The following is a 14310-nucleotide window of genomic DNA, read 5'->3' on the forward strand; positions in this document are numbered from 1 at the left end:
CTGCTTTTCCATTTGAATGTGCTATTACCCAGTGCTTTAGTCACTGTATTTGACCTCTCCTGCTGGTTTGCAGAACATCACCAGTGCTTATATTGATGTCAACATTCTCTCAGTTGCCTGAACAATAACAATGACATTCAAACTGTTCCCTTAGCACAAGGTCATCCAAGAAAGTTTCCATTTCTTTTACCAACCCTGCACATACAGAGACAGAGAGACTTCAAAACCTCTAAACCAAGAATATTAACTCTGAAGACTAGAGAAACCACTGGGACAAAAACATTGGTTTCACACCCTAAATTTAGAAAAGAAGCAATTATTTTGAAGTACATGCCATGGGCTGAACAAAACTGAAAAAAAAATTGACATAAACCATTTTCCAACTCTTCAAGTCAATACCACCTTGGGAACAAGGGAGGGCCACCAAACAAGGGAGGAGGGAAGGCAGGCAAGCAGACTGAACAGGTCCAAGACAGTTCAACAAAGCCTAAGAACTCATGCCAAAAGTAAGCTAAGTTTAAGGCTACATCAAAATGTATGTTGCAAAGGAAATCCTAGAAGAAGGAGGTGATGATGCTGTGGTTGTTCTTTGCATATGTAGAGGGGGAAAGAGGCAACAGCAGTATTTAATACATATAGGAGCTAACAATTTTAAACCAAGGAAGACCTGAACCCTCATGCAGTCAACAGGCAAACAAAATTTTTGCATGGCTGAAGATATCCTTTGAAAACAATCTAAATATCTTGCATGGCACCTGTAATTCAAAGGCATCCTCTGCTAAAAGCAAGGCTACTTGAGACTTTATTTTTTTTTAAAAAGCATCTCCTAAACACGTTAGGGTGCTTACTGCAGAACAATGGAACAAATAAGGATATTCAAAATAGCATGTCTTCATAGCTTGCACATACCTAAGTTAACCTGTACACCAAAAAGTCTGACACATGGACTTGGGCAATGGCTCAGTGGGTTAAGTGCATATGGCCTAGGTTCAGATCCCTAGCATCCCTATATAAAGGCCAAGTGTGGCCCTTCTTGGCCCTAACTTCACAGCTGCTGGGGTTCTGGGATCATAAGACAAGAAGATTGGCTCAGGGGTGCTTGCCAGTCACACAAGGTTAAAGTGGAGAGTGACAGAGCAGGATATCAGAAATTCTCCTCTGGTTTACATCATACACTTACACTTGTGTATATACAGTGAAAAGAAAGAAGAATAAAAGTCTGACACAGAACAGTTTCATATAAAAGACAAGGTCACAAAGGAACCAGATTTGAAATGGTACTCTTCCTGAAGTTGGATGCCCCTAAACAATATTAACAAAATTACCTAAAGACACTGTAAGTGCATTAAAAAATTACAAACTAGGGGAAAAACAGCATATATGTTGAGAAATATTAAACCAGATCCAAGATGTTGTGTTTAAAAACACAAAAGAATTCTAATTTAATGTTGATATTTAATAAAATGCTTCATTAAGACATTAAATGTCTTCAGCAGATAAATGGGATAAGGGAGAACCAGGAGAGTTTTAAGTTTAAACAAGGGAGAGAGATGAAACTGTTAGAAAAATATTTTACTTCAGTTATAAATAGAAATGACGTTCCTATATAAGGTTAACGACATGGTGAAGAAGAAAAGGAATCTTTCAAAAAGTAAAGGCAGTTTCTAAAAAAAAAACAACGAAAAGACTACCACAGATGACAATCAATCAAGGAAGCAGTTGCAAAAATTTTAATGAGATGAGAAGAATATTTTACCTTGCAGAGATTATGACCTTTCTGGCAAACTGTTAAGATTCCACTGAGCTGAAATTCTTGGCTTTTTGCAGCCCTGCATTTCACATCACACCTCTGCTTAAAACCTTCAATAGTTTCCCAGGAGACAGATGGGGGGGGCACTATACTGAGACTATGAAAATCTTCAAGATCTGGCCTCTGCCTATTTGTGTTCTGTCTTTGGCTTTCTCCTTTCTAGCCATTTTAGGATTCTTCCCTTTTAAAATTACTTTTAATCAGCATACAAATAGGCTGGAGAGAGGACAGTTAAGGCCATTTGCTGATCTTGCAAAGGATCAAGTTCCTAGCACCTACATGGTGGCTCACAACCATCTGTAACTCCAGCTTCAGGGAATCTGAAGCCCTCTTCTGGCACCAGGCACACATGTGGTGTACATACATGCATACAGGCAAAAACAAGCATACACATAAAATAAACAAAAAATTAGCATACAAGGGAAGTAAATATCATTATGGCATTTTCGTTGAAATGTTTTTAATTTTATTTTAAATTACATATATGGGGGATATGTGCACATGAGTGGTCAGGATTCTAGAAGAAGGGATGGGATCCCCTGGAGTTAAGAGTTACAGGCTGTTGTTAGCTGACTGACATGGGTGCTAGGAACTGACCTTGAACAGTATGTACTGTTAATCACTGAGCCATCTCTCCAGCCCCTCATTTTATGGCATTTTCAAGCAATGCAGTTTTCTGATATATTCTCTTTCTCCTCTATTTCCCCCCTCCTTTTCACCTTCTCTCTACATCTCCCCTAGTCTCCTTTCAGCTCTCATGTCACATCAGCACCTTTTTACCTCCTCCAGGTCGCCTTTCTACTTTTAACCATTTATATACATACATATATACATAACAAACTATGATGGCAAAGATCATGTTTTTCAAAAGCCTCTAAGTCTCTCTTTACCTCAGGGCATTTGTGCCTACTCTTTTGGAATACTATTCCCCCAATTAATAATCCCTCTTGTCTTTAAAAGTTTCCTCAGGGTGGGGTGATCTTCCAGTCAACTCTCAGAATACATTATCCACCTCAACCATGTTATTTGTTCTCACAGGTGACTTCCTCCCTCTGTCTCTTAGAGGGCAGGGCCACTGTAAGTACTCATTAAGTATTTGTTAAATGAAGCAAAGACAGATCTCAGAATGTAAGATGGGTTATTTTACAAAGAACTGATGCTGTATGAAATACCAATTTGCACAAAATTAATTTTTGTTTACCTCAATCAATTTCAATAAGCACAATTAAGATCTGTCTTTTCAGTGATGCTCCCTTGAGAAGCCAAGACCCTCACTTGTGCATCTTATTTTTCCATGAGTGCCTTTTTATTAACCACTCCCCTACACACCTGCCACCCACCACCACCACCCACCACCACCACCACCACCACCACCACCACCACCACCACCACCATCACCACCACCCTTAAATCTATGTTTAAAACTACTTTGGGGGGCTGGAGAGAAAGATCAGTAATTAAGAGCACTGGCTGCTCTTCCAGAGGTCCTGAGTGCAAATCCCAGCACTGATATGGCAGCTCAGAACCATCTGTAACTCCGATTGCAGGGGATCTAATGCCCTTTTCTGGTTTCCATCAGCATGCATGTGTACACAGACATACCAGTAAACAAAACACCCACACACATAGACATGAATCTTTTTAAAAATCCCTTTTAATAAACTCCAAGTCGGCTTCAAAAGACAATAAAGAAAACCTTTTTCATATATGTATTGTACAACTTTATTTTTGAATTTAGTTATGATATTACTGTTAATAATTACTGGCAATTTCAGTCTGTATGTTCCCAAGTAGCTGACAAAGCAGGGTATAGTGTATGGGAATGTGGATAAATTCTAGGGTATGTCTCATCTGAACCAACTCTGGCAATCTCCAAAAAATTCTACTTCTCAGGAAACTAGTTTCTACAGCTGGCCAATGTCAGGGTAATTCAGCAAATCCAATCCAACAAGTTTTCTTCAGCTATCAATTGTCACCATTTTGTGGAGGATAGAACTGTATGCACATGTACCTACTCTTGTGGACACATGTGTGTACCTAAGTGTTCACATATGTATGGAAACAAGAGGCCAACATCTGGTGACTTCATCTACCATTCTGCATTCAATGAAAAAAAAAGTCTCTCATTGAATTTGGAGATCATTGATTCAACTAGACTAGCTGGCCCACAAACATCTGGGATTAACCTATCTCCTCTCCAACACAACTCCAAACTCTTCATTTATTTTTTAATTGAAAATAGATTTTTTTCATACAGAATATTCTGATTACAGTTTCCTATCCCTGAGCTCCTCCCAGATTCTCCCTATCTCCCTAGCACACAACTCTATCTTTCTTTCTCTCTCTCATTAGAAAATAGACATCTAAAAATAATAATAAAACAAAATTAAAACCAGAATAGGGCAAAACAAACAGAAAAGGAGCCAAAGAAAAATATCACAAGTAATGCATAGAGACACAGAGATACACACATTTGAACACACAGAAAACCCATAAAAACAAAATTGGAAACCAAAAGATCTGTATGGTATAAATAAATAAACAAATGAATGAATAGGCCCAGACAGCATTATTAAACAAAACAAAAAAAACCCTCCAAAAATACAATTGAGTTCATTTTTTTAAACATGAGTGCTAAGAACTGATCTCAGATCCTCATGCTTGTATGACAAGTATTTTACCAACTGGCCATCTCTCTAGCCTCATGTATCACCATTTTTATTTGCCGTATCTTCCTGTATGTTTAATCTGATTATTGCAACTTATTTCATTTTGCCAAGAATCTAATCTTTAGGCATAATACAAAGATCTGTAACTGCAGCTTACCTAAAATAATTGAAGGCAATTTATTCTAAAAACCAGGCCAGTGAGATGATTCAGCAGGTAAAATTGCTTTTGGCCAAGCCTGACAACCATAGATCAATCCCAAGAACCCACACAGTGGAGTGAAGAAGCAACCACTGAAAACTACTATTTGACCTTTACAATTCGATGCACAGGTGCATGTACACACAGAATATTTATAAATATTTATGTATTTATAAATAAATAAGGGCTGGAGAGATTGCTTAGTGGTTAAGAGACAGTGCTGCTCTTGCACAGAACATGGGTTCAATCCCCAGAACCCACATTCTAGTTCTAGGGAACCAATTCCTCTGGCATTCTTGGGTCTCTATATTCATGTACTGATACACAAACACACATGCACACATACACACACATACATATACACAATTGAAAAGTAAAATATATATTTTAAAAATAAATAATTTAAAAACGTATTCCTCCATTAGCACCCAGAAACCTGTTTTTTGTTTGTTTGTTTGTTTGTTTTGCTATTAAAAATCACTACCTATCTAAAGTTATTACAGGGCTGGAAAATGGCTCAACAGTTAAGAAGACTTGATGCTCCTACAAAGGACCTAGGTTCCTTTTCCAGCACCCATATTAGACAACTCACAGCTGCTTGCAACTCCAGTTCTAAGGGATATGATGCCCTCTTCTGGATTCTGCAGCCACTGTATATACAAGATACACCCAGGAACTCACACATGCACATACAAAACATAAAACAAATAAGTCATTTCCAGCAATTACTTCACATGCTACTATTTGATACTAGAAAAGATATGAAACTATCAAACAGAAACATATTCATAACTATTAAAATAAAAATCAATACTATTTCAAACCAGTTTTGACTGAATTGACAGTAGTCTACTACTATCAGACTAGCATTATTTGTCTAATTTGTTATTACAAATTCAGACACAAGCTACTATACAGAGTTACTGGTTTATCTGCCTAGCACTCATCGGGATCACTTTCCCACAAGAATTGTTATCCAAAAGTTAGACACCATTTTCCAAACACTTCCAACCAAATCATTACCCTTTATTATGTATGCTTAACAGATAACACGTAAACTACACTATGAGCAGTCCACACGTACATTATCAACACACTGAGCAAAGACCAATACTTCACAATGTGGCAGAAGTTAGCCATGCTGTACAGTTTTACCATAATCTATGTTCCCAAGCTGGCGTTACTCTCCAGTCCACATAAATGGTAACTGAGAAGAAAATGATGCAAGTAGGAAAGCCAGATCTGTCCATTGTGAAGCAACAATGAAAATAGAAAATGTTTGAGTATCTGAATACAATGAAGGCTGCTCTATGGCAAGTACAGCAGAGATTATCTGTCAAGGACAATCAGAGCTCAGGTAAGAGCCCAAATAGTAAACTACACAATGTCACTGGCTCAGTATCAAGAAAACTAATTACTGTGCCCATAGTCTTACATCTGAAAATGATTTTTCCTTATACAATAATTGTATGATTTTTCCCTCAATTTATTTTCTGTGCATCTCTAATATATCACCAAGAACAATGCTATTTCATTAGCTAGCAGGTAGAATGTTTGCCCAGCTTGTTTGAGACAACAGATTTGATCCCAGCACCAAATAAATAGGGTGATGTACACCTGTAATCCCAGTATCCAGAAGAAAAGTAATTGAAGGCCAGCTTTGGCTATCTAGAGATTTAATGATCATCATGGGCTACATGAGACCTTATCTCAAAAAATAATTAAAAATAAAAATCTACAAACACAAGGTAACTTGTGTCATTTGTAGTATAGTCCTTCATATTGTACTAAGGATCATGCTTAGGCAAAAACATGAAACAAGTCTGAGAGGTGGCTCAGTAGGTAAAAAAAAAATTGCCACTAAGCCTAATGAATTCAATCCTCAAGACTCACATACTGGAGGAGAGGACTGATTCCTGAAAGTTGCCCTGTGACCTTCACATGCATGTTCACATACTCACATATACACAGAAACAAACACACTACATAAATAAATGAAATAAAATTTTTTAAGACTGAAACACAAAAAATATGATGTATAAGTAGTTATGTTTTAAAGGCATCTTTTAAGATGTTACTGGTGTCTGGTGACTAAGAGTCCTAGTTGAAGCAGGTAAACAGGTTTACAAAAACCATATCTGAAGGAGAGATTTTTTTAGAATGATTTAACTATTCTGAAAATTAGTAGTAGTAGCTATAGAACTACATAAATTTGGCCAGGCATTGGTGGCACACGCCAGCACTTGGGAGACAGAGGAAGGCAGATCTCTGTGAGTTCAAGGCCAGCCTGGTCTCCAGAGCGAGTGCCAGGATAGGCTCCAAAGCTTCACAGAGAAACCCTGTCTCAAACAAACAAACAAACAAACAAAAAAGAACTACATAAATTTATTTAAAATGTTCATTAGTATACATTTATAGGAGATAAATTTGCTTGGTGTGGTGGCGTATGCCTTAATCCCATCACTTGAAGCAGAGACAAGTGGAGCTCTGTGAGTTCGAGGCCAGCCTGGCCTACAGAGTGAGTTCCAGGACAGCCAGGGCTACACAGAGAAACCCTGTCTCAAAAAACAAAAGTGTTAAACTGTAGGCTGGAATTCTGTACTTTGTAGAGAAATCAACAAAAATTGTCAAGGCTCCAACATCCCTCTGATTCAGCCAAGATTTTTGGTCCTTAGGGTCTATAATATTCATCACTAAATGACAGAATTGATTTTTATCAGCTAAAAAACAAAGATGGTATGTTCTTTTCTTCTTTCACATGAACCTCTAAGTGTTCTTTGAAACTAAGCTTCAACAGTTTGTCTCTCTTAATGATTGATGGGTCTTGCTTTAAAAATAATCTAGCTTGTTGAAGCCCAATCCTTAGGGTGGGATGCCAAGCTCAGTGGCAGAAGGACTATGATATAATCCCCAGTACACAAGCTAGTTTTTTGGAGCCCATTCCCTATGGTGGGATGCCTTAATGAATGGGAGAAAGGCCTGGCCCTGCCCCAACCTATTGTGCTAGACTATGTTGACGTCTCATGGGAGCCCTTAACTGTGAGGAGGAGTGAACTGGGGGTAGCTAGGGGGGAGGTGAGGGGGATGGGAGGAGGTGAGGGGGTCAGGAGGAGGGGTGGAAGGAGAACTGTGGTTGGAATGTAAAATGAAACAAAAAAATAAAAAATGTGAAAAAAGAAAAACAAAAGAAATATAATAATATAGCTGGTGAGATAGCTCAGCCTGTGAAAGTACTGGCTACCAAGCCTTACCACCTAAGTGCAAGTACTGAGGTCCACATGGTACAATGAGAAAACAGTTTCCTGCCAAGTTATCCTCTTGCCTACACACAAATGCCATAGAATGTGTATTACTACCACCCCCTACACACAAAATAAGTAACACCATCACCATTATTACTACCACCACAAACTTTTAAGTAGAAAAAGACCTTTAAAAAGGGTCATATGGCTGGCTTTAAACTCACTATGTAGCCAAGGACCTTGATGATCTAATGTTATTATTTCCCAAGTCCTAGGATTACAGGCACGTGCCACCATTCACAGTTTATGCTGGGCTAATACTTGGGGCTTCCTGAATGCTAGAGATTATAGATCTATGCCACTACCTCCTGTTTATGTGGTACCAGGGATCCAACCCAGGGCTTTGTGAAAGGTTGGAAAGTACTCTCCCAAAAATGCTACATCTCAACTCCAAAATTCTACTTTCAATGAAAATATTTCATTAGAGTTCAATCTCCATGTATTAAGCAACAAAAATGATGCTGGGAGTGGTGGCACATGCCTTAAATCTCAGAACTTGGGAGGCAGAGGCAGGTGGATCTCTGTGAGTACAAGTCCAGTGTGGTCTACAGAGCGAGTTCCAGGACAGTCAAGAATGTTACACAGAGAAACTCCATCTCAAAAAAAAAAAAGGAGAAACAAAGAACAAGAATAAGGGCCCAGAGATATGGCTCAGTGGTTGGAATGGCTTGCTGCACTGTTCTTCCAAAGGACCAGAGTTCAGTTTAGGCAGTTCAAAACTTCCTATAACTCCAGCTCCAGGGATCTGAAAACCCTCTTGTGGCCTCTTGGATATCAACACACACATACACATAAATAAAAAAAAATAAAGAAACAAGAATGATGTACCTCTTTAAACTTTACCTTTCAATTTTATTTTACTTTAAATCATTATAATTACTGAAAAGATGTCAATCTGCAAATTACAACAACTGCCACTTCAAAAGCACATCTAGCCAGGCCTGGTAGTTCAGACTGGTAATTGCAGGTATGGGCAGAATTCTGCATCAAGGCAAGAAAAGATTGTTCAAGTCCTGACTGGGATACAAAGGGTGAATTTAAGGCCCACTTGAATAACTTAATAGAAGCCTGCATTAGGGAAGAAAAGGAGGATTAGGAGGATACTATTAGGATTATAGCTAGTAGAAGAGTACTTGTCTAGAATGTGCAATACCCTGGGTTCAATCCCTAGCAACACATACACAAAAAAGACAAAACTGAATTTCAACGGGTATCCTCATAGCCTTTATTAGTATAGTAAATTTAATCAGCCAGTGAAAAGCTACAATGAATATGCATAAACATGAAGCACCCAGTGTTTAACTAGAAACAATTATCTCATTTGGACATACATAATTATATGTACAACTTTCATTTATGAAGGAATCAAACCAACAAGGCTGTGCTGCAAAAAGTCTATACTTCTGGTTGTCCAAACCAGAAGTCTTGCTAGATCCAGTCCCCTATGTCACAAAAGGCCAGGAAGCCTTACCAATAAGCCCATCAAACCCAGGAAGCAAATTTATGCCTCCAGGACTCCCCAGGCACAATGTACAGAATGAACTCAAAACAGGCTTTAGGAACCACACTCTTATAAAGAGGCAGAAAGCAGGGCTTGGAAAAGCACAATTTCAAGTCAGACCGGTTTGGATGGCAATTTTGCCTCTTCTGCTGACTAGCTAGCTAATACATGCAGATTATTTTTGAGCCTATCTGACATATATATGAGAAATAAGAAAAATATCTATCTTGGAGAAAGGCTGTGAGCACACATGCATACATGTGAATAAATAATTTGCCATAGCATCTGGTATTCCATAAGGCTCAATGGATGTAGCATTTTAAGACTTATAGTGAGCAGACTATACAAAAGAAAGACTGTACCCAAAACTTGACTCTGGTGGGAACTACCCCCAAAACAAAAGTTTTTAAGTAAAAGGCTTAATTCAAAGTGTTAACAAATTTCCAAGAGACTGGTCCTTTTAACCAAATAAATAATTTTCTGTTAATTCCCAAATCTGAAATATCTGTTAACCATATCTTTAGGTAGAAAGCCCTTGATCTCAGGTTTCATATCCACTGACAGAACTGCTTCCTAAATTCCTATCTTCATATGAAGAAATGTATAAACTCAAATGAGAAATGAGACCCAATCTTTGAGTAATTCACTAAGGAAAATTCTCAAAAATATAAATAATTACATCTAGTAATCCCAGCACTTGGGAAACTGAGGCGGGATGACTGCTACAAGTTCCAGGCCATCCTGAGATCCATAGTGAGTTAATTCCAAGCCAACCTTGACTGAAAATGAGAACCTGTCTAAAAATTAAAAATCCAAATGCCAAAACTGTTTTTTTAACTGATTTTCAATGTTGGGTTTTAGTTAAAAGCAGAGTAGATACTCTACAGAGAGCTTAAATGCATACTACTGTCCCTCTCCACTCTGGTACTAGGGATCCAATCCAGGGCCATGTACTCTGCCTCTGAGTTACATCTCCAGCTCTAAATATTGTCTTTTGATTGCATTTTTTTCCTAAGTTGAAATATGTGGTCCAACTGACACAATTATCCGATAGTAAACAACCTTTGACATTTTATCTTCTCCTCTGTCAAGGAATATGAGTTTGCCAAAAATAAAACGTTATGATCTAAAATTATCTGATTCTGAGTGAAGTCTTTTCTAATCAGAAAACAACTAAATATTTCAAATCTTGCTGGTTTTGCACTAAAGTTAAAGATCATATAAATGATCTCCCTTCTGTTTCAGATCTATGCAAGTGGATTGCTTTGCTCATTTTAAACACCTTATGTTATTATTTAACATCAATTTGTCATATTGGAGTGTCAAACTCTCACACTAACTGCCAAACTAAAAATTTTATATTAGCACACCTTCGAATACCAAAACACTAAAAATCCTACTAAAATAAAGGCTATAATCACCAAAGCTGTCAAAATGGAAGAAGAAAAAATGCAAATTATACTGAAAAGCTAACTTTCAGTATGAGGAGCTGCTGTCATTTCCAACAATTCAACTATGCCCGAGAATCTCTCATAGATTGAAGAACCAGGCTTGGGGCAATGCATACTTATAGGAATTTTTCACCTCTGTATTTAAGGTTTGTAGTGTAAGAATACTGCACCTTCGAAACAGAAAACGCCACTCAAAGTCTGGTTCTTCTCAAATGTGGAATATCTGGAACAGAATACATTTAATTCTCAATCAGTCAACCTTCTATTATTTATGTGAGATGGCCCTGCAATTTATCTCAATGGAAACCTTTCCTTTATAAACCCCAGGGAGCAGAGTAGATGCCTCTGATTTAAATAACTCCAAAAATATATGCTGGCAGATTTAGTTAGGACCCCTGCATAAACAACAACAAAATCAAAACCCTGAGGGGGGCTTTAAGAAGTCCCTAATCTTGAATAAATTATAAGACTGAGCAATAACAAAAGTAATGCTCCCAGGGAAAGGGATTTTATTTCTGAATATTTTTCTAATATATCAAGTTATTTTTATTAAAAAAAATCGGCTTAGAATCTATGCTAAATCAACACAATAAGAACAGCAAACTGTTTCTATTTCTACCTATCAAATAAACCATTGCACTGATTATGTTCAAAAGGCAAGCCAATTCAAAAGGATTTGATGTCCTTTCCAAAAGAGAAACCCTCTTCCCAAACACTCAGAAATGGTGGATTATTAAACACTCTTGGAATGGTTAACTTATTTAGCATGCCTCTTTTGGAGTTCTATTCTTTAATGCAGCTAAATGGTTATTTTTTTCTCCCTAATTAGGTTCCCCTGTACTTGTGCAATGCCCAGCACACACACTGTTGGCAGCTTTAGTTCTACAGCTTCTCTCTTCTGGCTCCTTCTCCTCTCACCTACCCTTCTTACCCCACCCCATCCCACCCCCCCAAAAAGATTTCCTTCCCAAATGTTCTCCTCTCTGCATTTATCAACAGAAACACCCACTGGTGGTGTCAAACTGGTAATACTGCTGCAGGCTTCCTTACTCCCATTTCAGCGTCAACGCCAAAAATGCTCCAACCTAAAATAGTACATTTAATAAAGAATTGAAAAGGCTTCCTAGGTACTTAAATGCCATATTCTCGGAAAGATGGAGGTCTTTTACATTTTTATTATTAATGAACTGTAGTTGGGTTGTTAAATGTAAGATCATACTCTCCTTTTCAACACCAGATATACAGGGGTAAGGAACCACAGCATCTTCACATATTAAGAAAATATTTTTAAACACTTAAAAGAATTAAAAACGAATTTACAGCTAAATGTTATGCACTTTGTAATTCCAAAGTGACACCAGCAAAAATGTCATTTTTGTAACCCTACAGCAAGAAAGAAACAAACTGGAAGTGTTCCAGCAGATGTTACCTAAAACCCTAATCCTATATTCTATACATATTTATGCCTCTTGTTTTCAGTCAAATGCTCTCAGACAAATTAAATTGTGTAATCTTTTGTACTGCCTACATAACCATTACATTCAAACAAGCCTAAATCAGATGCACGGAAAGAAATTATTCTGTGTCAATACCTTCTAAAATCAGCTTAAATTTCAGCCAATTAAAAATAAATTGTGTTAACAGAATACTGATCTGCAACTACTTAAATATCACAGCATCCTTCTAGTCTGTCTGGAGAGATACTAAGGTCAGGCTTTTCTTATTCAAGCATCTGTGCCATACCACTCAAGTGAAGCGGAAAAAAAAATCTCAAGGAAGATCTGCTTTTACACTGAAATATGTCCATGTTATTTTTTACCCCAACATGGGCACCAAAAAAAAAAGAAAGAAAGAAATTAAGAGAAAAGAAAAAAGAAAGAACGAACGAAAAGAAAAAAAAGAGAAAAAAAATGTGCCAATTCGAGAAGGACCTGTTCGTTCTGGCAGATGGTTCCAAACCCCAGGATTCAATTTCTATGAAGGTCCAAAGGGTAGGAAGGTCTGAGAAGGGGTCAATTTCTGCTTGTCTGCCAGCACGCCAGCCGTGAACTTCACAGCAATGCCTGAAAACTTGTCCCGTGGAAGGTGGCAGAAACCTGCGGGGCTGCAGGCGGGGCGCTCGCCCACCCTCCCGGGCAGCCAAGGTCAGAAGGACCAGGGCTAAGAGTCGAAGCTGCCAGCGGGTCCCGGGCTCTTTGGTAACTTGGGCGAGGGGTTTGGGGCTCTCCTTGGCACTAGCGGAAAAGGGCTTCCCTCGCCGCAAACCCCGGAGAGCCCTAGCCACGGGGGCGGCGGGGTGGGGACACCGCAGACCTGCAGCAAAGGGGAGTCCCGCCGGGTCTGGACTCGACCCACTGTCCCTCTAGCATAGCTCCTCTGTCCCCAGGCACCAAAATCCCCAGTCCCAGCCCTACTGGGAAGCCCCTCGAGACTCGCGATGGGTCGCCTAGGGAGACTCCAGCTTGGGACGCCCTCGCCGTGTCGCCCCGTTGTGGAGGGACCGGCGCCTCCGCCCCTTCTGTCACCCTCCTGAGTGGACCGACGACTGGGTTCTCTCTAGGGACAAACTGGTGGACACACTGACAACGTGAGACAGCCTGACGGTCGGATGCAACTACTCACCCTGCCGAGTCCCCCGCCTCTAGTGGGCAAGCCTCCACTCCCGCGGCCGCCCTCACCGCTTTACCTTCCCTAGCGGCAGAGACAAGTAATCGAAACCTCCGGCCCCGCCCTCTTGCCGGGGCGAACGCGCAGCCTAATTTGCTGATTGCCACGCCCCGGTCTGCCCATTCGAACCAATCGGCAAGTTACTCCCATCCCGCTAGGTCCCGCCTTGTCCCCGCCTACTTTTGATAGGCGCCAATGAAGAGAAAGCGCTCGTGCTCGGGTTCGGGCTCGCGCGCACCGCCCACGCCGCTCGTTCTCGAATCCCCGAAATCCTAGAACGCGGGTTTCTTGTACTAACTCTCTGCTACGCGAACGCGCTTATGCGCGCTCACGACGCTCCTCCTGGCGCACCAGGTTTGGTTGCCCGGCCAAGCCCTAGCAACCTGGGCTGAAGGCTGGGAGGGGCGGTGCTAGAGCTGAGAGCTTATGTGGGGAGGGGGAAGTGAGGGAGGAATGGGGGGGAGATCGTGACTGAGAGAGGGGTGGTGGATGCGAGGGTTGGTGGGGGTGAGGAGGTCCGGGAATCCACCTGTCACTGTGGTGGAAAAAAAAAAGGGGGAATCCTTCCTGCAGCGCAGCTATCCTGGCCTCCCTCCCTGGGGACCTGTGCGCGGAGCGGGTGGAGGGCGGGGAGCACATTTCGGGCGGGAGCCCGGGCTTTGCTTGAAAATAAAGGACGAAGGTTGACTCATCTCGGTCGTTGGTTTTAAA

The 14310-nt window shown here is 40.1% G+C and overlaps 1 protein-coding gene across 1 annotated transcript in view; it reads right to left on the bottom strand.

Annotated features, from left to right (window-relative positions):
* Cdkl5 (cyclin dependent kinase like 5) overlaps positions 1 to 13648 on the bottom strand; it is a 186851-nt gene extending 173203 nt beyond the window's left edge. Inside the window, exons 1-2 of the mRNA XM_027432769.2 lie at positions 13555 to 13648; positions 11103 to 11155 (exon numbers count right to left, since the gene is read on the bottom strand). The gene's annotated coding sequence lies outside the window, so the exon portion shown is untranslated. The remainder of the gene's footprint in view (positions 1 to 11102; positions 11156 to 13554) is intronic.
* Between the last annotated feature and the right edge of the window lie 662 nt (positions 13649 to 14310).

The sequence above is a fragment of the Cricetulus griseus genome, chromosome X, assembly GCF_003668045.3.
Source record: "Cricetulus griseus strain 17A/GY chromosome X, alternate assembly CriGri-PICRH-1.0, whole genome shotgun sequence".
Taxonomy (NCBI): Eukaryota; Metazoa; Chordata; class Mammalia; order Rodentia; family Cricetidae; genus Cricetulus; species Cricetulus griseus.